General features: G+C 35.9%; 1 protein-coding gene across 2 annotated transcripts in view; it reads right to left on the bottom strand.

Moving 5' to 3' along the window:
• The window catches only part of SYT1 (synaptotagmin 1), a 337,461-nt gene that overhangs the window by 250,227 nt on the left and 60,368 nt on the right, over positions 1-26,866 (bottom strand). For both annotated transcript variants that reach the window (XM_085221774.1, XM_085221782.1), the window contains exon 2: positions 10,059-10,170. The gene's annotated coding sequence lies outside the window, so the exon portion shown is untranslated. The remainder of the gene's footprint in view (positions 1-10,058; positions 10,171-26,866) is intronic.

The raw sequence follows: 26,866 nt of genomic DNA, 5'->3' as shown, positions 1-26,866 counted from the left end.
GCCAATACCCTTCATTTATAAACTAGTTTGTGCTAAAACAATTTGTCAATCTTATTTAACTGATGTTGTTTCCTGCAGAACAAAAACACTAACTGATGCAAGTTAGAGTTCTTCTGTCAAATAAAAGCACTAACAGCTGTCTTTCACACAGTACAGTAAGAATATCTTGCAACTTTGTTGCCAAAACTGATCACATATTGTAAGGATGCTATCATGTTTCTGTTCTTCTGTCTCTGAAAATACAGATATGTTTCCTATAGCTTCTTTATAAAAACTGCAATTTTTATTTACAGAATAGAAAGGAATCCCACTTCAATGCAGCTATCTGTCCTAACATGGAGGTGATGGACCAATATGACAAGATGGGAGCTCTCTTCCCCCGTCCTTAACTGTTCCCTCCATCATCATTTTTAGCACTACTCCATACTTTTAACTTTACATGCAAAAACCCATAAATACCATATGTCCTTGACTGTCCTACTTGTTTACTGTTCTCTCAATCACCATAGCAGATGTTCCTGTCCATTCTTTTCTGTATCTGCATACTTAAAAAATCTATGCCACAGTGTGTATGACATGTCTTCTCTTGGACATCACCCAGGGGCAGATAATTGGAGAGTAACAGTTGTTTGCTGCTGAGCTTTTTTATTTTAGATCAAGTTGTATGGCTTTGTGTGCTTTGGTCAGGAGATTCCCTCTTGGTTATGCTATTATAAATGACTTGGAAGCCACCACAAAAGTTGGACCTGGTATGAGAACTGAAATGCTTAAAGCCTTTGATACCCAAGGTGCATTTTCTCTATCTAAGGAAAATATATCATCCCTCATCCCTGGATCTACATCTTCCATATCTGTTTATGAGTTTATCAAGGTTATGGTTTTCCCATAACTGTACCAACCTAATTTTATCAGAGAGGCTGTTAAATAATCATATGACGAGCTCCTAGCTCCTATTCTAGTTTCTATCTGGGCTTCTCCTGAGACACAGGTTGTACCACACACCATGCAAAGACTCCTCTATGGCACACAGCATAGCTTAAAATCGTTTACTGCATCTATCAAGGCCTACTGACAGCCTATCAGAAAGCCAAATATACTTCTAGATTTCTCACACAGCAGATTGACAGCACTGTTCTGTTCAGATCAGATGCCCTGCCAGTGAAACACACAGGCCTCTCCTCAAGGTCTTCAGTCAGCACTGAATCTGGCTGCACAAGTCAAGAGCTACAAAGTCAAAGCCTCAGAGTAAGACAACTGTGCACATGTAGCAATGTAAAGTCAAAACAGATATATATTCCCAAAAAGATATTGCAGCTTATAAACAAATATTTTTGTTAGAAAGTATCTAATATATCATGTAGAGTAAATTTCCTACCATGGTTTGTAACGTGATTTCAGCAACTTCAGAAATTATTTCAAATTTTGTCAATTCCATTCAGGCTTAAAATATTACCTATTTGTAGCATGTTTTTCTCTGTTTATGTAGTCTTATAATAAAAGCTTTTAAAATGAAAATGGAAATGATTTCTGGTGTACTGAAGAGTAACTTCTTTAATTACAAGATTTAGAAAATTCCCATATTGAGAAGCTCTGATTATAAATACCTTGAAATTTGAATACCAAGGTCTGTAAACAGCTTATTTTGGTTGGTTTGAGATGGACACAGGCCAAAAAAATGCCTTAAAATATTTTTATGATTCCTATGTAATCCCAGTGCCAAACTTAATACAATAATTTTTCTCCCTCAAATCACTGACATATTTTTCTGATTCAAAATTATAGTCTTTTATCAACCAACAATGCACTTTTTACTTTTTCAGAACCAAATAAAGTAAAACAAGCATAATATAAATTGCTCAAAATCATTACTATTATTCCTAAGTTGTTTTTTAAATGACAGTCTAGAGAGGTAGATAGATCTTCTGGATACAAGAGCATCCACTATGAAAGCTAAACCAAGTGAGACACATCATACAGTCTCCATTGCACGCAGTGGGTTTCCGTGCCAGACACAAAATAAGAAATTATTGGACAAATATATTTCAACATAAAAGCAACCCAATTTTGTTTTTTTTTCTGTGATGTCTAATTCTTAGTCCAAATACTTCCAATATGCACCTATACAATACATACACGAGGATGTACTTACTGTCCATTTCATTACTCACAAGTATCTCACAGAAAATCACATCTTTAAACATTTTCTATATAAAAACATCCATCATTTTAAAACATTTAAATTAGAAACTACAAAGCAATAGTTCTATCTATAGCTGCCTGTATTTTTATGCACAGGTTTTTAACGATAGCGTTGTTACACAGACGAGATTGAGTTCTATGTTTGTAATTCTACACTTCTTTTCAGCTAACCACTCTTATCTATAAACATCAGATTATAAAGACTATTTTCTCTCTTTTGCACTGGTTTCTTATTGCTGTCATATCTTCTAGAATTTGTAGAAAGAACCCAAGCCTTATGTGCCTTGAAAAGTTTAATTACTGTAGCTATGAAAAGAGATAACCATGGTGATTAGCAATTAACAATATATTCAAAAAAATGTTTGGAAAATGTTTGGCTCCTTTTCTGGACAGTGATTTATTTGGTTTTGTGGACATGCTTCCCATCCTAACACTGCTTTTATGATCTCTGTTGCCTGAGATATCTGAAAAGCTAAGTCTCATGCAAAGCCTTGATGGATGTCTGTCTAACTAATGCATGTAGCCATTACTTTGTATTCTCCTTCTTTATTACATTTTCAGAATCAAAAGGAGATAAGCATTACCAAAAGCCACTGTTATCAATATCAAGGAGACATACACACAAAAGATGTTTGAACAAAATGAAATTCTACATGTCAGTAGTAGACAAGCTGCTGTTGGAAAATGCCAGATAATTAAATTTTACCGAGAATCACCAATTTTGGACCTCTCATAGTGATGTGATCTGTCAGGCACAGATAAGAATTTGTATTTTAAAAATAGATAAGGTTTCCATATAATATTTTTTTTAAAAGGTGAGAACAAAATAAATCAGTTGTTTGTACAAACAGTTCCAACAAGTCTGTCATAATATAAAGGACATTGCTTGGGCCATTATGTCTCTGACACTGTGAAATATATATTATAAATAATAAAAGAATGAATCAGTGTTAATCCAACTTTACCACGGAAATCCTGGGACAACAGCAGATTATGAATTTCATCTCAGGAAAGTATTCTAATCAATGGTCTGGAGAATATGCAGCAATAAAACAACAGGTGGGCACCAGAAAGAGACATGGCAGAGCCGCCTGACCCTGGTCATCCACCTGCCACATCTTATGAGCACCTTCAGCATGCTCTGGGGTTTGCCGCCTCTGTGGCACTGAGGTCTCCCTCTGCCACTCCTAATACATCCTGGACATGCAAATTTTGGATTCAGTGAAATTTAAAAAGTTAAATATTACTTTCTGTGGGAACACAAGAAAAACTATTCAGAGCAGAAGCTGTGGAGCAAGATAAACAGCATGAGAACTAAGGTCACCTATAGAAGAAGAAAGTAAGTCTCACGGCTCTGACTGGATAAGCACCTGTGTGAACGGTTGAAGAGTGTTTTGTAGAATGCTCTGTTGACATGTATAAATAGAGTAGTGCTTAACAATAAAGCAGACTAACAGCTTTTAACCACATTGGTGTGCTGTGTCTCCGGCGCATCCTGAGAGTCCAGAGACTTCCCCACAACTTTCGAATACATCATGGGATTTATTCTGTTTGTACTTATCATGGTACTTAGAGAGAACAGCTCTCTTGCAACTGGTATTGTTACATGAACACAAAATAGGTATCTGTGAGATCAGAAAAAAGTTTCAAGGTTCCAAAGATGAGTTAAGAAGAAAAAGTTTTCAAGAGTATCCTGAAAAAATTACCTTTACTTTCACTCACTGTTTAAACTGTTTGAGAGAAGACCTGGTGTATGGGATGTGCACACATAGGTGTTGTTCAGGAGGCTGCAGGGCTCCTCTGTGAGGAGAGGCTGGGCGGCCCCGTGCTGGACATAGCTGGGCCAGCAGCCAAGATGGCGGCACCTAAAGGAACATGGATTAGGAAAGGGTAAAAATACAAAACAGCAGAGAGGACTGAGGAAAAAAATGTGAGAGAAATAGCTCTGCAGACAACAATGTCAGTGAAGAAGGAAGGCAGAAAGTCTCCAGGCATCAAAGCAGAGCTCTCTTCAATCCTGGGAAGCAGGTTGTTCCTCCACAGACCATGAAGAGGACCATGCTGGAGCAGATAATCACACTGCAGCCCATGGAAAGCCCATGATGGTGCGGTTCTTGAAAGATAGTTCTTTAAGGAAGGAGCCATGGTGGAGCAAGGAAAAGTATGAGGAGAAAGAAATGGCAGAGGAAAACTGCTAGGGACTGAGCACAGCCCCATTCCTCCACCCTCTGTGCTGCCTGGGGGAAATGGAGGAGCTAAAAGTGAAGGAGTGAAGATAAGCCTGGGAAAAAGTGGTGACTGGGGAGCTAGTGTCACAGTTTTTTCTTTCTCACCATCCAAATCCATTTTAATTAGCAATAAATGAAATTGGTCCCTGTCTTTATTCTGACCTATGAGTTTTTCATCTTATTTTCTCCCCATCCTGGTTGAGGACGGGGAGTAAGATTGTCCAAGTGGGCATCTGGTGGCCAGCCAAGGTCATCATCCCACCACACCTGGAGATCCAATCTGGGAACTAATTTTACTAATTTGGGTAGCTCAGTTACATGAAAGTGACTGGAGCTCATTATCCATTACACTACAGAGCATGCTGCCATTAGTGATGTGTCATTTGCTGCATGGAAGGAGAATGGTGGTGTCAGCACCCACTCCCTTCTGTCCTTCTCTGTAGGTTGAGTACTGGAATGCTTTCAGGAGCTGCTTAAACAGATATACGGCTTTGCTGCTTCCAAGACAGATGATATTCTGCCCTACTTCCTACATGCACATAACTATTATGCCTTGTGTGTCAGCAAAACGACCTGTCTGCTGAAAATTATTCTGTTAGATCTTAATGCTGGAACAACAAAGGAGGGCAAGATTACAATTGCCAGCAAAAGTGTAATTTCAGGGTATCATAAAACTACAGCCTTAGACTTCTTCAGAGTTGTGATTTCCAATCTACCTTACAAAATAACTAGATAGGTTTGATCCACAGCTGCTCCCCTACCTCTACACTGGAGATATTTAAAATGCCCTATGTATACCAAATATAAGGATTTTTTTTCTTTTTTGAGGCAACTTGTCACAAAATTTTATGTGTATGACTTGACCAACCCTATGTTGGGTTCACAGGACATTCCAAACCACATTAAACTTATCTGCCTCATCTTTGCAACATCTTTCTGACCTCTGACAGCAACAATTACTTCAAAAATTGATGTAACCTCTTGCAGTAGTTATATGGAACACAACTGGGTCTATGAAAAGAATTGCTATCCACTTATTTATTTATTATGCTCTACATGTGCTTTTTCTTCCCGTTAGAATCTTGCAAGAACTTACTGCTACAATTCTTACTACAATGCAAATTCCCAGTAGTTTTGATTTCTGTAGACCTCTTGGCTTCCTCCTGTAGTGATAAGGTGGACCTTCTACCCAAGGAGTTAAAAACATAATATTCTACCCAGGTATAATATGCATTTGTAAATACTCCTTTTCTCCATAAATCCAAGGTTCTTCTCTTCTTTTCTTTTCTTTTCCCTTTTTTTTTTTTTTTCCCTCAAGTTCTTCTGGTCTTTGGGTTTTTTTTGCCCAACAACAACAAAAAAAGTCATGTCCCCCCCCGCCACATAAACATATGCAGGAAAATGAAGTCTATTTCCTGACCATCGCTGATGCTGAGATTGACTGGGAAAAACAGCAGGGACTCGAAGTACCACCTCTGGCTCAGTGAGCTGACTGTTTGATTGTTCTCATTTTATTTAACTGCTATGTATAATTGCTGCAGTTTTAGATTGTAGCACAATATATGCAGCGCTGTGGGAAGAAAGAAACCTTTTTTGCACCAGCAATTTCATTCTCCGTAAAATGGAGAATAAGACCAACACTTAACTATTTGGCTTTGTGAAAGTTTTATTTTTGCACAAAAAATCCCTTGGTATGTCTGATTCATTCTCCATGGCCAAAAACCAGAAATCTCATTGCAACCTGTGTTGCCACTATAAGATGGTAGGTTACTTTCCACCAAGCACACTATGCAATTTAATGTTCCAAGAGATTAAATGAAGTAAATTTTGCATTACTGTGCTCTCTATTTCTAATGGATTAATGTCTCACAGATCTATGCAAAAATCAATTTTCATTGTTGCTTAAAGGTTTACCTTTAGGATGGAAATGATTACAGAAGGCAAGATGCATCCATCTACAAACTAGGGATTTTCATTTATCAGTGGAAAGTTGGATCCCGTAAGAGAAATTAAACAAAGGATTAGTTCAGGAAAAAAAAAAAAAAAAAAAAGGAGTTAAAAATATAAAAAACTGTAATACAAATCACCAAAAAGAAATGCTAATACTCAATGCCTACTGAAAGCCTTTCTTATCAGACAGGTCTACAAACAGTAGCAACAGTGTTCACCTGTAATGTTGGCATTCTTTGCAACAATTCCTTAGTTCTTGATTCTTGAATAGTACCATGACATTATGTGAGTGTCTTTGCAGTACACAGGACTTTGTCATCCAGAAAATCCAGAAACATAATACAATTATTTAAAAAAAGAAGAAAAAAAAAAGAAGGTATAAGTTGTGGAAGCATCATTTTTTTCTAACAAGTTAAAGAACATTCTCCAGTTTGTGATGAGTTTTATATTAGTTTGTAAGACACTTTTTTTAGTGAGATATATTGTGTGTAAGTCCTAAGATATTATCCTCCAGTGAAATTCACAGACTGAAGAGGAATTTCATATGGAGTCCTACTTGCTTCACCATGGTTAGCGGAGTATAATCTGCATGAGAATGAAAAAGGAATAGCAGGACAAGTTCTTGGTTTCCTGAAAAGAATTCATGAGAGTGTTGCTATAAACTAGAATGTTTGTTTTGTATAAATGGGGTCAGAGCACTGAAAGTAGTTGGTTTGGGGCCTCCTTGTTCTGAGCTTGTATCATTTACAGGCATTCCTCTGTGCTCTGTGAGGAGCACCACTCTGCATTTCCTGAATGCCTGAACCAACTATATTAAAACTAACAACTACTGTAACAGGACAAATGCTATTATCCTCATTCCTATCATCACATAAAAGCAAAAAAAAACACAAAAATCAAAACACTAAACATATTTCTAAATGGAAAGCAGTATTAAAGAGACAATGTATCAAAAATCTCAAAGGATTATTTTTAATATTTTAATGGGTTTTTTAAATAGGAAGATTTCTTGTAATGCTTAACCATCTGCAATTATTTTGTGACTCAGGAAAAACTTTCTAATGTTGAAGAAGTCTTAGAAGGTACTTCCTAATGACTCTGCTTATTAATGTATCCCCTTTAATCCAATCTGTAACATAGTACATAGACACCAACAATACTTGAAGAACTTCCAAAGAAATTCTGTGAATTAGATGACAGATTAAAAAGCATTTCCAGTTGAGATTTGTGCAGAAGATCCTCAGTATTTGTTGCATCTTTAAGTGTTTGTTGTGGATTTTTGTTTTTTTTTTAATATTCTTGGCGTCATTCATATTCATTTTTGTTTGGAATTGATTTTCCTCTTCATATTTACCTTATAGACATTATTCTATTTCACATTCCTAAGAAACTCATTGTAGGTCATGGGTATATGTGTATAATCTCCTTAGTAGCAATCCACCTCAGGGTGTAAGACAGTCAAATGTGTGCACGAGTCTTTGAAGCTATTGTTCAGATAGAAATTGAGATCTCAAAATATTTGCCTTCCTTCCATTTGCCTTAGTTTGAGTTATCTATGATAACAGATTTAAACATTGGCGACTTTGCTCCCAGACACATTCATAGTCAGTATTTCATATTCTCAGAAGAAAGTGCCTGTAACTGAGAGACACAAGATGGTAAACAGAGATGGAAATTAATTTTATCACTGTGATGAATACACTACTACTTCAATCAAACATTTCAACATTTGCAAGGTTTGGTGGAACATGAACAGATGCTGGGGAATTAAAATATAAAATATTTTTTCAATATCTCTCTCACTCTCTCCCCTCTTTTTCCACTGAGAATTCAGCACAGAGCTGTACTTTGTTTTATTACTGAAAATAAAAGGTAGGCTTTGGGCTAAATGACAGCTACTGCAAAAGTCACACATCAAGACTTAGTCTCACAACAATCTGCTCTACAATACAAAGAATAGTATTCTCTCCAAGTGAGTTATTTTCCTTGGGGACAATTTACTTTGAGGACATATTGCTTTGCATTTTCTTGTGGCCTTTCATTTGTTTTGTGAACTTTCGCTGAAAAGTGCCCTGACATTTCATTGTCTTTACGTGTTGTTACTTTCCATTTGACCTGTGAATGATCTGTGCTTCCACAAGCTCTCTGTGAAACATCTGCACAAACAAACAGAAAAAGTATAAAAAGCTGTAACCCAAATGAAGCCTTAAAGCCCTTGTAAGTACAAACAATTAACTGGTATGGGAACTGTGACATGCAAACAGAAGCCCTGTAAGTATCTTCAGACACTGTTTTCATCTATTAAAAGGGTGATTTCTGTGCAATGTTTCACTGAAATTGCATCAAGCCTGGCTATTATAAGGAATCTTAATAGAACAAGATTGTTTCTCTTACTCTCCTCCTCCCTGGAGGAAACATCAAAGCAACTGGCTGAAGACAGGCTATCGAGGCTACAGCAAGCAACTCTACTTTGATTTAACATACTCTGAAAACTATTCCCACAGTTTCTTAAAAACAGCTTTTGGATTAATTTCAAATAGTCACCAAGCAAAGCAGATCTGAAGCAAAGCTAAAAAGGGTAGTAATGTATTTTCAATGTTGATTGTTGAAGCATTTTTACGTGAAACAGCTACAATAACAAATTAATTTCCAAATGTTGTATCATTAAACAAGAATAAGAGTTAAGTGACCTTGGAACATCTCTAAAACAAAATACATTCAATTTCCCATCACTACAACAGTAAAACAGATTTAAATTAGTGGGATGAAGAGGACTTTTACTTACTGATACCTATGAGTACTGTGCATTTTTACTAACTGTCTTTCAAAAGTGAATAATAGTCTCTTACTAACGTGATTACCTTACAGGAAATAAAGACTTCATTAGTAAATATATTTATGTCTGGACACTACTGCTTGCTATGAACATAATTATGATGTAAATTTCATTTTATTCTCCTAAAATCTGAAAAGTCAAAATATAGGGTCTAGAATGCAAGACTGATGTTATAATCACAGCTATCACAACTGCTGATTTCAATGTGCTGTCTACATCACTGGTACAGGAGCTTATGAAATGACTACAGCAGTGATATGACTGACTGGTGGAGATGGAGTTGTACAAACATTAGCTCAAATGGAACTCATTAGCTAAAAATGCATGGGAGACATATTATACCTACAAGCTGAACGATCTTAGTAATGTAGTATATGCAGCTCCCATTGCAGAAGATATTCACACAAAAATATATGAGCATAGACTACTGAATGGATAAATCAGACAAATCTTAGTAAGAAATGATCTGTATACTGGTGCACAATGGCAGATGCCACAGCATATTTTTTTATGATGCAAGGCTGCTCAAGATTATCTATGGATAATGAACCATGACAGCCTGGGATTTCACAAAATGCAAGTTGATGGTGAGAACAGGCAAAAAATACAATTACTATATGAACAGCCAACAAATGCACACAAACTGCTTTTTTGTCTTTCCAGTCATTTTGAAATAATTATGTCTTCCTACAAAATTACATGTTCACCAACCTAATAGACTCTACATCTGAGAAAGCTATGACTTTAAATCGTTTACTACCTCCATTTTATTTCTAGGAAAGCACCATCCATTAAAGCATTAACAGGGTACTGAAGGTAAAAGAATCCATGTTTGTTTAAAATACCTTATATGAATGGCATCAACACAGTTTTCTTTTCACAGGGAAATCTTGAAAGGCTCTATCAGTCAGTTTGTAGTTTCTTCACAGCTCAGAAAATGTCCTTTTTCTTTTCTCCCTTTAAGAGAACATTAAGACATTCCATGTAAACACTTTCTGTACCTACACAGCTGTATTTTCCATCTTTGCTCACAAGCAATTGCTGTCTAACAAGTATTTTAATTATACTTGGTTTGTTCAGTGCCTTTCAGGTTCTGATTGTCAGAAGTTGATTATCATGGAAGTTAACCAGGTTGTTAAAATACACAGAAAAAAAAAGACATGAAAATTCCCCCATTTCACGTGGGTTTGTTTTTTTTTTTTTTGGTTTGTTTTTTGCCTTTTTTTTTTCTTTTTTCTTTTTTCCCCTAATGTGCTCCAGTACTGTATATATCTGTGGATTTACTCAGTGAGCCAAGCGTGGTCAATTTCAGTGATGTCACCTGCAGCATATTTTCCTGCTGCTGTGTCCCCACAGGGTTCCTTAAATTAGCATGCTCTCTGATTTCATTTGATACCAAAAAGATCTGGAATTGTATATTTTCTATGTAGTGTTTTTGATTGTGGTTGTTTTGTTTTGTTTTTCACCTTTTTCTATACACAAATAGACAATTTGTTGGCTTTCAACAGTTGGCTTTCAAGGGCAAAAGTGATCAAAGAAAATTCAATCTTTAGATTTGAATAATTTCTGGAACTACTCAGCTCATACCATACATTATTTTTCTTCTACAAAGTCTCAGATTCTGGTAAATGATGAGAATTCACCTAATTTTTTTCCCTCAGCTCAGTCTAGAAGATTGAATGCATACTGTGCTGGACATTGTTTGAACAAGACTGTTGGAGATCTTTAAGATTTTAATAAATCAAATCTCTGAGACGGGCAGAGGATAGGAGAAAGTGCTATCAACATGTTTGTGATATAAAAGGAAGCTGAGTCACACAGAATTAATTAATATGCTGAATGTCACACAAGAAATTTAGCTTAAGGAATCTTCTCAGTCTTAACTATCTTGAATTGTTCAGTGCCTTCATCATACACCATAAAAAGCTATCATCAGGACCCATATCTTGCACATGATGATACTATTATTTTTCTTAGTATGAGATATGGACATTATTTCATTTTGTAGGTCTTGGTAATAGTTAAAACAGTAACAATGCCTAGAAATATGAATACTTTATGCATACTTCAAGTTTTATTGCATACAAGTTTTACTGCATACTGTGATCTTTAATGCAAATACTTCATTGAATAATTCAGAAGTTTATTGAAAGTATTTTTAATAGTTTTGAAACTCATTTTTCACTAGTTGCGCTCTAAGAAATCAATGTTATTAACTAAAGCAGTAAAAGCAATGGTATTTTCTATAAATATATAATTAGCTTTCTAAATTTTTTAGGGAGTCCAGCTTACATTAACAAAGAATATTGCACTGAATTTACTGTCACAAAAGCTATGGGGCAAAAAGGATTTACACTGCCATGCAATGTAGAAAGAAATGAAGAAGGAAGAGGAAGGCGATATTCTCCATATAATTTCAGAAGCAAGGGCTTAAGAAATAAAGATCAGGAATAGGTAGTTTAAAAACATTATTTCACAGTGGACTATTATTTTGTACCTTGTGGCTGTCTGGATAGAATATATTTATTTAACTAAACAACAAAGTGAAATTAAACTTATTAGATCCAAACTGCAACAACACTGTTGCAACACTCAAAGTTCAATTCAGCCTCTTTTTGATAGTCTCTAATAATAAGCCAGATATTTCAGAGTGGAGTTACGCTTATCCAGCACCTATCTTGATTGTTCAGGGAATTTAAAGGGTCCCTCCTTCCTGCTCTTTGAGCACTTTGTGATTTGTATACCAGAGTACATCCTTATGTTTTGGTTTCCAGAATGGAATGGACTGAAAAGAAAACAGTAATGTTTAACATCTAATAATAGGTACTTGTTTTTTTTTCTCTGAGTTTAATTTCTTGAAACACACAGTCTACATTGCATGTTCCTATATACTAGAGCACAGTTCTCACTGAAGTCTATTTGATTGCCTTCCTGGCTCATTTCTCAACCTGTCCCAGTTCTCTCCAGCTAGAATTACTGTCTGATGCTAATGGACATATGTTGGCAGCAATAAGCCTGCTACCTGAGTATCCAATTCCTTATTCAATCTGTTCTCCCTAGAGCTTCCTGCCAACCCTCTTTTTGCCTGATCAGTCCCAGTTTCCCACTCCATGCCCAATTTGTATGTCCCTTCCCATTCTTTAGATTGACTACCAATCCAGTGCCTTTGCTCCTTAAGCCTCAGCCATCATCTCAGCTCAACACTGACAGTTTTTCTTCATTACTAGTGCTCTTCTGTCAACTGGGATCCCTACGGAGTAACATTGGGTACACATAAGCCCAGCTCTCATTGCTGGAGTTGGCTCCTTCCTATCACAGGATATTCTTTTATCAACCTTCTTAGTCTTCCAATACAAGTGTCCTCAGTTACTCCACAGGGATGTTGTGTGTACCACGGCCTAAGGAGTTGAGAGATGCTTGAGCATAGCCAACAGTGACTGATACTAAATGGAGACTTTACATCTTCAGTGTTAACAGATCCCTCCTGCTTCTTTGAAACCTGATGCTTTTTAAAAGATTTTATATTTGGTGATGTTCAAAGCCACATACTATCAAAACCAGTAATCCTACTATGAGGCAGTAGACCTAATCACATATATAAGGCAATTTTAAAATATGCTTAGTTCTGTGTAGAGACATTAACCGCATTAAAAAATCCTAGTTAGAAGTAAATATTTCTAAGAAGACAGCAGTTAGCCTTTGGGAATCAGAAAAACACAGATAACTTAATCAATAAAGTAAGTTTTAGTATGTTAATAAAGGTAACAGTGAAACGTGATCCATGTTTCAACAAGAATTTTCAGGTTTTCTTGGAGGTTTCAAACTTCTTTTTACAAATCCCTTGGGTAGCAGAATGAATCTCTCTCACTTATTGGATGAACAGTGCATAATACTTTGTGTAATGAAATTAAGCAGCCTGAAATGCATGTGAACACTACTAATGAGACAAAATGCATCACCAGTGAAAGTTTGCCAGAAAACTAGTATCTCTGTGGAAAACCTGTATGAATCTTCCATAGAAATGCAAAATGCAAACAAAACCAACAGGAAAAGAAACCTTCAAAAAGTTTATTTCTGCATTTTGCGTCTTACTTTTTTAGTTGCATAAGGAAGATACTTAAGATAGTCACATATTTTAAATGCACCAGTCTTTCTCCATCAAGAGTCAACATCCCCAGTAGCATGAATCTTTTGGTGAAAAAAACTGAAACAGAAAAAGAAGTTTGCAAGTAACATAAGATCATAGGAAAAAGCTTTTTTTTTTTTATCAAGAAAGGTCAATTATCAATTTATGAAGGATGCTGCCAGAAACACAAGAACATGAAGATAAAGTCACTTTGTTCTTTTTACTATCTAAGAAAACAACAACAACAACAACAACAACAAAAACTCCACAAATCAAAAGAATGGTCCACAGAAAAGATTAACAGCTCATTTCTATAATTTGAGCTAAACAAGGGTATGGTAGCTTCTCCCTAAGAGATACTCTTTGGCTTAAGGATACAATTCTGGCAAACAATAATAACACTATCTGTTTACATCTGCAAACTTCTGAGAGTGCCCACAGCTATATTAGAATGTACTAGCTGAGTCAAAAAGTGAAGGTATTTATCTGTGCAGTTTTGCAACATCTTTTATCTGCCCTCTCCACCATAAATGATTTGGATACAATGCCTGAGATGTGTATTTTCTGTTGCTTGAGATATTTTTGCTCTATAAAACTTTATTTGATGCATTTGAAAGAAAACAAAGATACCACCTGTCATCAACAATCTAAGGACATCTTGTCAGCAAAGTACAAAGGTCAGTTTGAAAGTAATGCCTCCCATTTAATTTCATGGAAACTACAGTACATACAAAGAGCAAATTTTTAGCTATAAAACAGTATTTTTCTACATAATCATCCCTATTAGCTGTGCATTTTCACCAGAGATTGAACTAGAGTCTGCACGCTGCACTCATAAAAATCTGCACCAGCAGAGGTGACTCGCTGTCACTGCTCCTGAAACTCACCACACACCACCTCACTGTGCTTGCATTCACTGTTTGGTCTCCAGAAACATTCAGCAAGTAGTGATGAATGTCAAGGGGTACTATTTTTTTTGCATGGAGGAATCCAGTTCTACATACGCACTTGCATGTCAGACTCCATTCTGTCAGACTGCCCCTCTGCTGCCATCTGTCACATGGCAACAAAACCTAACAGAACACTGGTGGGAAGGTTCAACCTCTACTGCCCTACCACCAACATCTGTCATGAGCTAAGAGAATAAAATAGGAGGCATTACTTTCAGACCAGCCCTTGTTAATCAATGTTCAGAAGCATAGAATTTATTTTATCTACATCTATTAGTAAATATAATAGTATGTTCCACTGTTGGTGGTAGTAGAGCCGTAGCTCATCTATCACATCTTTGACTACTACATACCTTTGCTGGTGCTTGCAGTACAATTTGGTGATGCGGAACATTTTTATTACCAACATAAATGGCAGCAACCTAAGAATTGGGCGTTCTTTATTCCCTTCAGCTAGTTTTCAAATTATATCTCTGGATTGTGTGCACTAGTTTCCCCTTTTCAAAGTTCAGAATTTTTAGAATCATGCAAAGATATGTACAGTTTCATGGAGTTTGACTATTCAGCCAAAAAAAACTCAATAATTTTAGTTCTGGATAATAATAAAGATATTTCATTACTATTTTTCTGCTGACTTCTGACTGTTTTTATCTCCTGTACTAAAAAAATAAACCATTTCTTTCAATCTAAAGCATGATAAGGTTATCTCTGCTCTGCAACAAACACTGGTATCCGTACAGCAGATGTAGCTAGATGTTTATAAAAACCTGATAGCCGACATCTTAGAGTCATCACCCTTCAAGAAAATGTGCCTGTCCCCACATGACATTATTCAAGCATATACATGTTTTCTAGCCTCCCTGGTCTCAGTAAGATATTTTAGACTCCCCCTTTGGGGATATTTTTCCATAGGAGAATTTGAACTTCTGTTGTGCTTCTATTCAAGTTAAACACATTTTAGGAAGGAAATTTTCTTCACTTCTTACTTCTTTCTCAAAACAAGCAAGGAATAAACAGATGCAGATATACATTCTTTAGTTTGCAGTGGTATATATATATATATATATATATATATATATATATATATAATATATTAGTTTGGGAAAGGTATCAGTCTTGATCTTGTCAGTTAACAAATACTACCATACCTTATTGGCCTTTGTGAAAAATTATTATTACCTTCCTACTTCCACGTCAATTATGTAAACAGGTTTCTTAGTAACACTACCTCACCTTAGCTCAGATAATTAGCCATGAAGTTTTCTACTACAGCCTAAGCAGATTGTTACAGACATCTTGTTTTGATCTTCTAGAAACTTTTCTCCTTCACATGAAAGCTGAAGCATGCAACAGAAAGTACGAATCAATAGATCACTGCAGCGTGAGCACTTCAAATTTATATGATTTCCTTATATTCTGCCAAGTCCTGTCCTCAAACTTTCATTTGACCTCTCTTACCAACCCAATTCCATACTGATCAACTAATTTACTTGCTACTGTGGAACAATTTCAAGCTTAAACCATGAGTGTGTCCTTCAATTTATGAAAGACATCAAACACAAGATCAATCTGATGGTATAGACATCACTGCAGATGAAAAATAAACTTTCTTTTCATTCTACAAGTGAAAACCACACAATCACATAAAACTAACAAGCAGCCAAAGGGTAAGTTTTTGAGATTTTGTTTTCCACATCTGTGCATGTGCTCAATTAGCAATTATTAAGTCAACTGATGTGACCAGCTGACAAACTGCAATGCCAAATTAACAGTTTAATGTTCTTTGCTGACATCCAGCTGATGTACAATGTTCTACTCTGAACCTATAAAATTCTGCATGTCTTTTTAGGATGTCAAAACCATCTTCACAAACTTTGGCAATAGACACTTATTTTTTATCAAGATTCGGTATGTTATTTCAGGTTGGATTCTCTTCAAAACAATAGCTTATTATTCAACCAGATTGGAAATAATTTTTTTTCCCCTACAAACCACTATAATGTATTGATTTACCATACCTCTCACATACATAAAGAAAAAAAATCACTTGCAAAGTGTTTTTTCCTAACTACAACTCTTAAAAGGAAGGTTGCTATTTCATCTGGCAAAGATTTATGAACATAAAAAATTGCTGTTGTCATGAAACTATTAAAAACATATACAATCAAATTAGAAATCTCAAAAGACATGAACCTCTCACACACGTCCAGGCAGAGCTCTCTCACAGCCAGGGATCAGATAAAGATTTTAATTAGATCCCTTGAAAATTGCTGTTCACATTCAGAATGAACAAAAGGTTCATCATCACTTCTTTTTCATCCACTATCCTGTAAGCTTTATTATCTCTATACACTCTATAACTCTAAAGTCAAACAATCAGCTAGATGCGTACATAAAGCAGTCAAATCCTGGCAAGGAAAAGCTTGGAGTGTGGGTGCTATGGGAGTGGGAATCCTATAAGGAGAGGCTGAAAGATGTGGGACTGTTCAGAGTGGAGAAGAGAAAGCTCAGAGGGATCTAATCAATGTGCACAAATACCTGAACAGAGAATGCAAAGAGGACAGGGCTAGGCTGTTTTCAGTGGTGCACAGAACAGGAGGCAGTGGGCACAAACAGAACACCAGGAAGCACTTCTGTGCTGTGCAGGTGACAGAGCACTGGCACAGGCTGCACAGAGAGGTTGTGGAGTCTCCTCCTTGGAGATCTCCCAAAGCCACATGGACTTGGGCCTGGGCACCCTGCTCTGGGTGTCCCTGCTGAGCAGGGCCTGGAGCAGATGGACCCTGTGGCCCTGCCAACCTAAATTATTCTGTAATTTTTTGATTCTGCTTTGCATCCTAACCTTGAAGTTCCTATTGCCAAAAGAGGCAACGCAGGTTGCATAACTAGTTTTTAGTGCCACTCTTATTTGGAAATGGGAAAACACAGGAAAAGCACAGCCAGTTTACAACAGTGAAACCACTTCCTGAACAAAAATGACATAAACTACAACATGCACATGATTTTTAAATTAGTTCAGGAAAACAAATACACAGTACACACCTTAGAAAAGGAAAAAGCGCAAGGCCCACATATTTTTTTAAGTTTTCACCTTTTATTTATAACTTGGACATATATTACACTCAACACAAACTAAGGAACATTAATGTATTAATGCTCAGTGCATAATTTCAAACCAGTTAGGATATAGTAGAGATACCATTTTTAATCATATTCATTTTTCACTGAAGTACTACTCTTTTAAATACAAAAGAGTTCTATAAAACGCATAGTATGAGCTGAAAACAGTCCATATTGCCATACTATGTGTGGTTGAAGGAGAAATACAGTTTTTCAGTCTTTCAGTTTTCCCCTTAACTGGGCATTCTGAAAGATCATACTGCAGATTATATCTTTATTTCTCTCAAGACTGAAAATAGAAAGTGGGAAAAAAATAATCAGCTACAATTTGATTATTGTTTGATGATTTCTGAGCACCAAAAGTATGTTCATACTCTTGATATAATCCCCATGTAATGAGAAAAATATTATGACCAATGGTTACATAAGCCTTCAAGCCATTGCCTCAAAAATACCACTCAAAATATCCATTGAAAACATGTTAGTTTTCTGAGCATTTCCTGACGTTTGTCCATATCAGGCGACTAAGCTTAAAAAGTGTTAAGTAATGTGCAATCAAAGCAAACATTTTCTGCAAGCCTCCAATGAATTACTAAGTGATACAGAAGGTCTTAGAGAATGAATAACAATGGAACAAAAACAATCAAAAAAAAACAAAACAAACAACAACAAAAAAAAAACACAACTCACCACTAAACCCACAAAAGGCCATTGGCACAATCAGTTTATTTGACAACACTTGATTTAATACTACCTTTCTTATATTTTCAATCAAATATTTATATTGTAACTACAGTAAATTGATGCTACTGCTTTACTTCTAGTTGTTGGCTTTTTGGTTCTCTCTACAAGACAGAACTTAGAAGGACTTTCAAGTTTCAGATGTGCTGGGCTGATCCCGGCCAAAATCTAAATATCCAAGAGCCGTTTCCCTACCCCTAGCAGGAGAGAACAGGCAAAGCAAGAAAAGAAAAACTTATGGGTTGAGATTCAAGCAGTTTAATAATGTGAAGTAAAAAAAAGGGGAGGGAGAAGAGGAATAAGCAGAGGCAGTCACTTATCACCTCCCATCAGACTGGTGCCCGATCAGCCTCCAAGGAATAGCTGTTTTGGAAAGAATACCCCCCCACTTTTACTGGTGAGTGGTAAAGAATATCCCTTTGGCAAGTTTGTGTCAGCTCTCCTGGCTACATCCCCTCCAACTTCTTTGCTCCCAGTCTATATGTTGGGGGAATGAGAGAAGACCTTGACACAAGGCCTTTAGTAACACCTATAACACGGGTGTTTTAGCAGCACTGATTCAGCCACAAATCTAAAATACAGCAACACATGGGCTGCCACGTAGAAAGCCAGTTCCATTCCAGGCAGACCCGGCATGCAAACTGCGATATGCTTCACAGCTGTGACTCAGTTTAGCCAGTATGAGGTCTGAAAGCACAACACGACCACTTCTCGTTTGACTTCCCTTAATCATTTCTTCCCTGGTTTTCAGGTAGACTGAGGTACACACAACAAGGAACCCAGAACATTCTCCTAGTGCAGTCTAGATGTAGCTATCCTGGTCACAGTCCTCAAAACAGATGGTAACTCTGTTGCCATCAGTCTAATTTCCAGCTCCTTGTCATTCTACTCTCCAAAGGCCGGGACAACAAGAAAAAATACTTAAGCTTCCCTGCTCCAGATGGTACACTATAAACACCTCATGTCTGCAACTGTATCACTCTTTTTCCTCTCTTTGGTGTTTTCAACTTTCCCCAAAACTATCCTCTCAATTTGCAGCCTGCAAAACTCGACTCGATCATCTCATCCTTTGTGCATCTAACATATCTCAGCTTCCTTCTACTCTATGCATTCCTCCGGTTTCTACAACTTCAACTAGCTCCCAGCCCATAAGGAACTATTGTCATATCCTTTTTTGGTGCTCCCAAGTAGTGACATGTTTGAATGGCAGTCACACAGACAAGAGTTGAATAGTGGCTCTTATTGATTAAAAAAAAAAAACAATACAACTTCTCAAGTTTGTGATTACACACATATAAAATAAAGTGGGAAGATGATGCAATAAGTAATTCTGATTTTCATACCATTTCAAAGTTTAGTTCAGGAATATTATAACATGGTCAAAATAATATTGGAGGCAAAACTTAATTTCTACTATAAATGTTATATAGCATTGCATTCAGGAAAACAGAAGGCTGACTCACTGCAGTGTTGTCAGTCTATATTGAACTGTAACAAATTGCAGAAGTAATTCATAATACAATAGCATTCTCAGCAGTCGCACATGCAGTCCAGGCTATTTAAATATTCTATAAATAATTGCTCAGAAAGGCACAGTTGACTGTGCAAAGACTGGATGATGAATCATCAGGTAGTTTAAGTAAAATTTTACTTGATTAACTTTTTTGTTTTTAAACCATCTGCACTGTATTGTCTTATGTACCAAGACAGAGCAAATTGTTCTCAGTCTTTTTCTAAGAACTAGACAAGCTTACAAATGACAAGTTTTATTGTATTTTGAAATTGATGCCAAACTGAAGAGCTGTGTATTGTGTGATTCTAATTATCTATTTTTTTTGGCCAGGGATTTAATATCAGACATTGTTAAAGATGAAGCTGATCCAGATTTATCAGACCTCTAATAGCTTTGTGTCATCTGTAAGTAGTTTTACTTTTTGTCTCCTCATCTCCAAAATACATTTATTAGTCCTCTTGAAATGCAGGTTTTCAGTTGAGGGTTTTTTGTGCTTTTTCTTTTTTTCCTCAGCCAGTAAACAAATAGATTACAACTAGAAAATCTTCAGACTGAGGCACAAACGAACACAGCCCCATTGATGTGAGTCAAATATTACCTGACTCCTGTCACTGTAAATGCTGTCATCACATGCAGCCCTTTGTTTGGACAAGAGGCTGAGGTATTCAGATGGCTGAAGAGGCACATAAGCACCTAGTGGAGTTTAACAAAGTGTCTAAATGAGTAAATGCCTTATTTCCACTGACTTTCAGGGGAGTTAGGTACCTGCTATGCTTAGCCACTTTTATAAAACCTATTACGCATTTCCTTCAATTTTCATCACCTCCAAATATTTCTTATCAATGTCCCTATTAACGTCAATCAGAAAAATGTTTGTCCCAAAAGGTAACCATCAAAGTGTAACATTCATAGCAATACAGTGAGCTTAAAAAAGGTTGGATAAGTTTATTCACTCTATCTTTCAACAAAAGCAACATCTGAGGAAACAAAATTGGCACTGTTTCTAGGTTCTGTGATTAGAAGATTATTTCTCCTGGCATAGGAGCAGTTTCAGAATGCTCTATCTGTATGACAAACTACTGTATAATGTTTATGACATAATACATTTTTTTTCTCCTCATTTTCACATGATTTCAGTTTTTGAAATGAACCATACAGAGGATCATTTTTTGTAGTCAGAGGATTTACGTCATGGCTGACATAAAATGACAGTAACAAGCCCACTAATCACTGGGTTCACATATTCATTTAAGAAATTAAGGATCTAAATTAATTCTTTCTGCAACCATTCCTCTAATTGCTGGTGGGCTGTTCTGATGGGAAAGGTGGAGAGTGAGAAAGCAATTGTTTACTTCATCTTACATGTTTTTATGGGAACACAGCTTCTTCTCTCTCACATTTTTTCCCATATAATTAACACTCATTCCTTTTTAAGCTGAAGGTTCAGTTAACATCTGTCTCAATGTGCTGGGAGCTGTGCATACATGCAGACAAAAGAAAGAAAAACATTACAACAATAAAACAAGAAGCTTAAACATGCTAATGACATAGTGATACTGGAGAGTCAGTATACGGACATAACGACATACAGTGTTGGAGAGTCAGCCAGTACCTGGTTGCTTTCAGAAATTTCCACACGTGAATATAACTCCTATTTCTATTGGAAAATCTATCAAGCAGGGTCAGTTCGGTAAGAAGGCTATCCACTATTACCCGAATGAAGGTGTAAAGACACAATACAAAGAATAGCCTAGAAAGAAAGACTGCATTTTATGCACAAAAAAAGAACAAAAACACAAGTCCTTTTTTAAAAAAACAAAAACCAAAAACTACATTCTACTTTTTCTTAATTAAGAAATGGCATTTCAAGAAATAACATGCACTGATAGATTGTAGTTCTGATTTTGAAAGATGAGCAAAAAGAGAACAATATTTCAGTTTTTGTTGTATGCTACTTAGAAGTGCTTTCAGCATTATTTCTTTTATATACTATAGGAACGTTCAAAACTATATTCAGTTCAAATGACACATTGAAACAACTTACCTCTGAGTCTATTTTAAGGCATGTATTCTAGCACATCAAATGGGAAGAGCTTAGCACAAAGAGATGCAAGGCAAAGTTCTGCTACTACTTCAGGCTGTTTCTTGTAGAGAATTTTGATGACTGTCATGAGCATGACATGATACTAACAGTATGAAAATTGAACATCCCAGGGCAGGATCTTCCACCATCCTTTAACAGGCAAAGTACACGGATGCACAACGAGCAAAGCTGGAGAAGATGGAATTGTGCTGCCACAAAAGTACTTCACAGCATGCAATGTCAAAGGCTTCAGTAAAGTATGGCTGACTGATACTATAGTAAGCATCAGTCTCAACAATGAATTTCTGATGATAACTGAAAATGACTTGATTATTTCTACAAAAATAGCTCTTGAGTTTTTAAAGGTAAAATAGACAGCTGGGTGAAAGAAAAGAGTAAAATGACCATGTAAGAAAAAACAGTAACATATCCGTTGCAAATATGAAAACAGAATATGTCTGTATTTTATTTCATTGAAAGAACATAATAAAACAAACTACTGTAATTGTTTACTAACAACAGATTTTTCCACAAATACTATTTATGTTTTATTTTAATTGTATTGCTGAAGTTGTATAAACAAAATTTATTTCATTAGACAATTTAATTCTTCACACCTATACTCAGTATTACTCATTAAACTGATGTGCCATTGAATTAAGAACATTTTTACCCTAGTTCCTTAAATCACTTTAATATCCATGTAATTCCTTAGTACTAATTTAACTACTGATGCAGCCGAAAATTTAGCCAGCAGAGCATCTTCATCCCTTTCATCTAAACCTATTATCTCCAATGATTTGAGAGAGCAGTTTTGCGTAAGAGTCCTACATACGCCCATACAGCTACAAGCCTTTCTATTAACATGACAGAGTTTATCATCTGTTGTTATCTTTCCTTCGGGAACATCAGCTTTGGCAAAGATTCTTCCCCCCGCATATTTTAAATAACCCTTTGCTGGATTCTTTAAATACTTAATATCAGGAGAGTAATAAATCACTCCTACTGAGAATTCATCCTCCTAATAAAAAGGATATTAAAAGCTCGCTAATAACAGAGGCAGAGACACTGTATTTGTAAGCAATGTAAGTCTTCATTAATTTTTTTTTTTCTTCCAAATTAAATTCTAAGGAAGCAATAGCTGAGACTGAAACTGAAATTCACCAGGAATGGAGCCATTTTTCAAATCCTTATGATGGTGTAGAGACCACTAAAATATTAAAAACTGTGACAGTGGTTCCTGATTCTGATTTTAGAGCCTCAAACTGTACTGCCTACAGAGAGCAGTTCTTATTACAGTAGCCAGAAGTACTGCTTGCCTGGACAAACCAGGTTAAGTAGAGAGCCTGCAGAAATAAGCTGTTTAATTCAGGCTACCATCAAAACCAACCTACAAGTTACCCTTTCTTCAAGACAATTTTCTGGGGCTTTTACTTCTCTTGGCTGTTATATTCAACTGCTGTCTCATGGCTCAAACTGGTCACCTGTGTCAGTGGTGTCTTGTCACTGCATACAATAAACACGCCACATGATGGATCTGTGTTTCTTGATTAGGTGTTAGAAAAACCCCATAGTCACAAAATCATGAAATTCAAAGGGAGCTTCATCAGGTACTCCAACAAGCACAGGATTAAGATTCTGTTTTAAAGTTTCCATCCAATTATTCACTTATCTCTCAAAATGCTGTATGTGTGGCACTGTCTGGAAGATTAGACTCTCATTTTCATTAAGACATACTCAGCTATTTTCTACTCCTCAGAAAGACAGAAGTGCCTCACCTAGATAATTGTCTGGTAGCAACATACCCATCACAGCTCCTTCACTTTTGCTAGGAGGAATGAACTGGTACTTTAAAGTGGTTAATATGACACAGTGATTGACTGCTGACTGCATGTGGTTCTGAGCAAGCTAAAAACTGTTCTAAACTACATCAGAAGAGCCACTGGAGCTTTGTGAGTGCTTAGCCACCTCTGTTGTAAAACATACACCTGCATCCTTCACTCTTATAGCAGATACTGTTAAACAGAACATTGGCAAATGCATCCATATGCACAACAGACTCATGCACACAAACCTACAGCAAACCAAGCAACCGATGATCATTTCCTTAGACATACAGATGCAATTAATTAATGTTGTTATTCAGAGTTAGATATATTATTATTGTTATCATCACTACTGGTATTTCAGACAGAAAGTTTCAAACAAATTAAGACAGTATTCCTTTACATACAAGCAAAACACATATATATTAGAAAATAAGTTATCCACAGTTAAATAAATAAAAAGGAAACCTCAAAAGAAACCTTATGATCTCCTGAGATCTGAGATACACACGTACAAGCTTTGCTCTGTATTATTAAGTTAAGATACTGAAAAGTTCTAGTACTGTATGACAACAGCATCTATTATCAAAATCCATGCAAAAGGAATAGGAATTTTTCTTAGTACTGAATTCTATCAGCAATTAAACTAGGTTGTTGTTTGTTTTTTTTTTTTTTTAAACAGCAAACTGAATTATATTAGTGACCCAACATTTGGCAAATAATGCAACATATCACAGAGTATGAACTAATGCTCAAAAAATACAATACTCCTTCCAGAAGAAAAGAGTAATCAGTATGAATCATATCATACAGATAAAGGAGGCCAAGAAAGTTAGCAGAAGTTTCCCTAACACTTTGCTGGGTAAGCAAACAGAATAACTGAATGTAAATTAAGCTTTGACATCTCACTCTTTTTTTCTCTTTTAACCCTTTTCTGTTAGCCGAAACATGGCTACAATCACACTCTATTTTCCTCTCATATGAACAAATTCCTACAATGTATTAGTACACTGTATTAATTTATAGTAGTCTTCTACTGTGTTGTATCACTGAAGCAGTGGCAGGCTTCAGTGAGCATACATCTTTCTCCTCCAGACACAAAATCCTTTTCCTTTTATTTTATTCACCTTGCTCTCTTGCATTCCTTTAAGTGGAAAATTTCATTGATCCTTCCTCTCACAGTAGAGAACCTATTTCTACTCCAATAAAATAGCCATAACCCATAATCTGCCTAGCTCTCACTTCATTTTTACTGTCCATACCTACCTAGCAGTAGCCTTGCTCATCACTTTTTTTTTTTCCTCTTCTCCACTGGCACTAATTTCTGCTCTTCATGTTGAACTGAAAAGTTTTCATTCTGGAGTGCTTCTGTTTGTCATTATTGATTTCACACATTCAACTAGCCTTCAGGGAACTTTCTCGCAACTACCACTTGACTGGTATTTTCCATTTCCTCCTTTCAGTCTTCCTAAAGCCCACATAATTTGAATACTAACTTGACTAATAAAAGAGAAAGAAGCCAATGATTTTGTTTAACAAAGATGATAATATGAAGTTTTAATTGCACTTGTTAGGCTAGATTAAAACATGACTGAAAAACTTGACTGAAAAAAAACATGACTTCGAATATCTAACTAACCCTATCTCTATGCATAAAGTATTATAACTAAAAGGTTACTTCAAAGTTCTGTAGGTAAACAAGAAAAAATTCCAGAGAGCTTCAAAATGTTTGGTTTTTGTATACTCACATACCTACATGTGCAAGGTGAAATTAAACACCATGGTGATTGAATTGCTAATAAAATAAATAAATAGATAGATAAATAAATAATTCCACCTTTGTGAATAAAATACAAACAATACAAACAAGAAAGGGAATATAATGGAATGAGGATGGTGCAGAGTTGATAATGCAGCTAGATTATGCTGAAGATACTGAATGAAGGGATGAAGGTAAGATCGATAACAGATGAGATATTATGAGTTATGTTCATAACTATACAACTCAGAGAGAAGTAAAGCTCAAGCAGATGAAGATGATGGTGTCAAGAAAGCTTCTAGCCCGAATTCTGAAAGAACGAGAACAAAATATTTAAGTGAGATTCATACCTTGTCCTACAGATATAGGAGAAAGTAGAATATAGCATAAAGTAATGAAGTATGAGACAAGAGTAATGTGAACAACTAATGGCAAAGAACCTTGATATAAAAAACGTGTGAATTTTTAGAGGATGTTTCCAGAGAAAATGTATTTAAAGACATGCAGGTTAAGGAAGGACAAGAAAGGGCAGAACACCAGATCAATTCAATAGCTTTCAAGGTTCTGTGGTCTGTTCTTTTTTTAAATATTAGAGATGTGAGAGACCTCACATATCTGAAGTTCACAAAAGCATACATTTTTCACATGGTGCCAAGATGGGAAATCATTACTTAATCTAGACAAAATTAGGATTAATACTAGGAATATTAAATCAATAAGAAACTAACTAAAAGAAAAATTGAAGTGATTAGCACTGAAAAGTTTCAGGCTACAGGGAAGCTATTAAGAGAGTTTCTCAATGGCCAGTCTAGAGAGCAATTTTGTTAAATATTTTCTTCATGACCTTGTATCAGTACTATACTGGTGAAATCTTATGGTAATTCTATTCTTGGAAAGTAATCAATACTGAGTAGCATTAGGATATCCATATGCAAAGGGCTTGATGACCTCGAGAACATGAATAACATTAAATGAAATCAGACTATCACACTTCTGGCAAGGCGATTCCCCTAAAGACTAATAAAAACATTTCTTCCAAAAGCCAGAAGTTCATCACTTGCAAACAACTGAGGCAGAAAAAAAATCAATCACAGGAATTATGTATGAGTTGCTAGTGTTATATAGACAATACAACTCTAAGCTGTATCAGACAGGATTTTTCCAGAGAAGTAAATACTGATGCTATTGTGCAAGATGTGGGGGAAATCTAATCACTGACATCTCTAATATGCCATAGAGTTCTGCTCACTCATGTTAAAAAATGATAAGCTTAAGATGGAAGAAGTGAAGAAAAGAGCTGCAAACATGATCACAAAAATGGAAAACCTATCTGACAAAAAGAGGCTAAAAGTGCTTAAGCTTTTCTAGTTTAGTGAAGTCAAAATTATGTGAAAATATGCCAGGGAACTGAACAATGAAGGAGAAAAATAATTATTCAATCCAGGGACCCCAACTGACACACAAAACAATGAATATTAGATGGCCACAAATAAAGTTAGGCTATAAATTAAAAAATACAAAAATCTAAACATTAG

This window comes from Meleagris gallopavo, chromosome 1 (genome assembly GCF_905368555.1).
Source record: "Meleagris gallopavo chromosome 1, MGAL_WU_HG_1.1, whole genome shotgun sequence".
Lineage (NCBI taxonomy): Eukaryota > Metazoa > Chordata > Aves > Galliformes > Phasianidae > Meleagris > Meleagris gallopavo.
This window is presented reverse-complemented; position numbering and strand designations above follow the sequence as displayed.